Source organism: Jaculus jaculus, chromosome 8 (assembly GCF_020740685.1).
Source record: "Jaculus jaculus isolate mJacJac1 chromosome 8, mJacJac1.mat.Y.cur, whole genome shotgun sequence".
NCBI classification, from domain to species: domain Eukaryota; kingdom Metazoa; phylum Chordata; class Mammalia; order Rodentia; family Dipodidae; genus Jaculus; species Jaculus jaculus.
In genome coordinates this window covers 17670599-17675115 of record NC_059109.1, presented here as the reverse complement: position 1 = coordinate 17675115, position 4517 = coordinate 17670599, and positions in this window count along the sequence as shown.

Here is a 4517-nt window from a genome sequence, read left to right as displayed (position 1 = left end):
TTGAGTCAGTGGGAAAGAATAAATGCCTCTGTTTTCAGAAATGTCTTAATTAGGGCTGGAGAGATGGCTTAGTGGTTAAGGCACTTGCCTGAGAAGCCTAAGGACCCAGGTTTGATTTCCCAGTACCCACTTAAGTTAGATGCACAAGAGGGACCATGCATCTGGAATTTGTTTGCAGAGGCTAAAGGTCCTGGAGTACCCATTATCTATCTCTCCTTCTCTGTCTCTCTCTCATGCCTTTAATCTCAGCACTCCGGTGAAAGAAGAAGAAGGATCATTGTGAGTTTGAGACCAACCTGAGATACATAGTGGTGAACTCTAGGTCAGCCTCAGCTAGAGGGAGAACCTACCTCCAAACAATAAAAATAAAAAAATAAAAATAAGTTATTTATTTGCACATGAGTGTATGGGGGTGCATCAGGGCCTTTTGTTGTTGCAAACACTGGATGATTGTGCCAGCTTAAAAAAAAAAAAGAAAAAACGTCAGGGCTGGAGAGATGGCTTAGCGGTTAAGCGCTTGCCTGTGAAGCCTAAGGACCCCGGTTCGAGGCTCAGTTCCCCAGGACCCACGTTAGCGAGATGCACAAGGGGGGCGCACGCTTCCGGAGTTCATTTGCAGCGGCTGGAGGCCCTGGTGCGCCCATTCTCTCTTGCTCTCTCTCTGTCTCTTTCTCTCTGTCGCTCTCAAATAAATTTTTGAAAATCTTAAAAAGACCCCTCTTAAAAAAAAACAAAACTTCGTGTTTTTATTTATTTGAGAGAGGGGTTGGGGGCAGACAGAGGGAGAGAGAAAATGAGCGCACCAGGGCCTCCAGCCACTGCAAACGAACTCCAGCCCCTTTGTGCATCTGGCTTACGTGGGTCCTGGAGAGTCAAACGGGGATCCTTTGGCTTCACAGGCAAGCACCTTAAACACTAAGCCATCTTTCCAGGCCTGTGCTACCTTTTTTGTTTGTTTGAGGTAGGGTCTCACTCTAGCTCTGGCTGACCTAGAATTCACTATGTAATCCCATGGTGGCCTGGAATTTACAGAGATCCTCCTACCTCTGCCTCTCAAGTGCTGAATTAAAGGTGTGCACCACCAAGCCCAGCTGTTTGTGCCACTTTTGCATCTGGCATCTGTGTGGCTTGGGAATTGAACCTGGCAAGCAGGCTTTGCAAGTAAGTGCCTTCAACTGTTGACCCATCTTCTCAGTCTCTGTGGATCATTTTATTTTTGTTTACTTGATTTGACTTTGCCATATATAATCTTTAAAAAATCTTTTTAAAAACTATTTAATTTTTATTTACTTATTTGAGAGAGAGAGAAAGAGGGAGAGAGAGAGAGAGGGGAGAGAATGGGCTTGCCAGGGCCTCCAGCCACTGCAAATGAACTCTAGATGCATGTGCCACCTTGTGCAACTGGCTTACATGGGTCCTGGGGAATCGAACTGAGGTCTTTTGGCTTTGCAAGCAAATGTCTTAACCAGTAAGCCATCTCTCCAGCCCTAAAAAAAAAAAAATCCTTTTAAAAATATTTTATGAGCCGGGCGTGGTGGCTCACGCCTTTAATCCCAGCACTCGGGAGGCAGAGGCAGGAGGATCGCCGTGAGTTCAAGGCCACCCTGAGACTACAGAGTTAATTCCAGGTCAGCCTGGACCAGAGTGAGACCCTACCTCGAAAAACCAAAAAAAAAAAAAAAAAAAAAAATATTTTATGTATTTGCAAGGAGAGAGACAGACAGAAAAAATGGGCACTCCAGGACCTGCTACTACTGCAAACCAACTCCAGACATATAGAACATTTTGTACATCTAGCAATATGTGGGTACTGGGGACTCAAACCCCAGCCATCAGGCTTTGCAAGGAAGCCCTTTAACTGCTGAGCCATCTTTCCAGCACTCCCCCAAATTCTATTCTTATGAACAACCAGTACATGCACAACAATTAAACACATACACACACATACACATGATATACAACATACACAGTGTCCCACTCCCAAACTCTAACCACTCGATTCCCCTCGAGCTACATCCACTGTATAGATTTCCTGGTTTCTTTCTAGTACCCTGGCTACTTTGTTTAATATCCATCTCAGCCTCCTGCATGGCACAGGCTAGCAAGCTGAACGTACAAACCCAAGCCTCCATCATCACCTCATTTAACTTAGGTTCCTCTTCTCAGTGTGCTCCAAGGAGACTTGATTTTGAAACAGAGCTAAGGGGAGGGAACGGCTGCTGATCTGGACCACTGCAGGCCTCACCTGATTCGACAGCATCCTTTTGTTTTGGTTTTGGTTTTTTGCAGTAGGGTCTCGCTCTAGCCCAGGCTGACCTGGAATTCACTGTGTAGTCTCAGGGTGGTCTCGAACTCCCGGCAATCCTCTTAACTCTGCCTCCTGAGTGCTGGGATTGAAGGCATGCACCACCATGCCCAGCTATCTTTTTTTCTTTTCTTTTCTTTCTTTCTTTCTTTCTTTTTTCTTTTCTTCTTTTGCTTTTTTCTTTTTGTTGTTGTTACTGTTGTTGAGATAGGGTCATCCTACGTTTCCCACTTTGGTCAATTTGGTCTCCAACCCACCATCCTCACGCCTGAGGCTTCTGCTTAGCAGGATTACAGATGTGCACCTCTTTGCCCAGCCAAAAGCAAACATCTTTCTTTTTTAAGGGCTAGTAATTTAAGATTTGAATATTTCTATTTATTTATTTATTTTCTTTGTTAAAATTTGTATTTATCTTATTTATTGGAGAGAGGAGGGCAGAGAGAGAGAGAGAGAGAGAGAGAGAGAGAGAGAGAGAGAGAGAGAGAGAATGGGCATTCCAGGGCTCTACCTCTGCAAATGAACTCCAGATGCATGTGCCACCTTGTGCATCTGTTTTACGTGGGTCTTGGGGTGTCTAACCTGGGTTCCTTTGGCTTTGCAGGCAAGCGCCTTAACCACTAGACCATCTCTCCAGCCTTTATTTATTTATTTCCAAGGAGAGATAGATAGATAGAGAGAGAGAGAGAGAGAGAGAGAGAAAGAAAGAAAGAAAGAAAGAAAGAAAGAAAGAAAGAAAGAAAGAAAGAAAGAAGGAAAGAAAGGGTGTGCTAGGGCCTCGAGCTGCTGCAAACGAACTCTAGACATATGCACCACTTTGTACATCTGGCTCTACATGGGTACCGGGGAATCAAATCCTGGTTGTTAAGCTTTGCAGACAAGTGCCTTAACCACTGAGCAATCCCTCCGGCCCTTCAAACACTCTTTTAATGTGAGTATAGCACATATGCAGGTGTGTGTACCCCGTGTGCACACGTACAGAGGCCTCAGGTGTCCTCCTTGAGATGGGGTTTCTCACTGAACTTAGAATTTGAGTCATTTTTCAGCAACAGTGTTTAACCAGCAGGCCCCAGCAATCTTCCTTTCTCTGCCCCTGTCAGCGCAGGGGTTATAGGGCACGTGTGACCACACCTGGCTCTTTGCACGGATGCTGGGCCCGTGACTCAGGTCTTCATGCTTGCACAGCAGGAGCGCCTTCCTGCTGAGCCATCTCCCCAGCCCTAGACCCAGCAGTTTGCTGGAGGCAGGAACCGTGTGGCTTCTGCAAACTGCGGCTCTACTCAGGTGCTCAGTTCCAGAGAATACAGCAGAAGTGTTCACTCTCTCGTAACCTAGTTTTGCATGAAAGAGACTTCCTGGAAGTTTATGGTTAATTATTGAGTCAACTGACAGTTCCAGAGCCATTGATATGCACCCTTTTCTGCTGGGCATGGTGGCACACACCTTTAATCCTAGCACACAACGAGAGGCTGAGGTAGGAGGATCGCTGTGAGTCTAAGGCCAGCCTGAGACTACAGAGTGAATTCCAGGTCAACCTGAGCTAGAGTGAGATCTTACCTTGAAAAAAAAAAAAATAGCTTCTTGGTCTTTTGGCTAAGATAAAGTAGTGTCTGTTCTTTAAATTTTTTTTTTTATTATTATTGACAACTTCCATAGTTATAGACAATAAAATGGTAATTCCCTCCCCCCATTACTTTGCCTTTCATAACTCCACTCTCCATCATATTCCCTCCCCCGTATCCCCTCCCCCTCTCAATCAGTCTCTCTTTTATTTTGGTGTCATCCTTTCCTCCTGTCATAAGGATCTTGTGTAGGCAGTGCCAGGCACTGCAAGGTCATGATTTTCCAGGCCCTTTTGTGTCTGGAGGAGTTGTAAGGAGTCCTACCCTTCCTTTGGCTCTTACATTCTTTCTGCCACCTCTTCTGCAATGGACCCTGAGCCTTGGAAGGTGTGATAGAGATATTTCCATGCTGAGCGCTCCTCTGTCACTTCTTCTCAGTACCGTGATGCCTTCTGAGTCATCCCAATGTCACTGCCATCTGAAAAGAGAAGATTCTGTAACCAAAAGTGAGAGTAACAATAATAAAATGGGAATGAACATTATGAGAAGTGCTTACCAAGCAGTGTGGTGAGCATAGTATATGCATTTAGCCAGACACTAGCAGATGTTACACCCCTAGGGCTCATGACCTCCCTGTCATAGGTTTTCAGTTT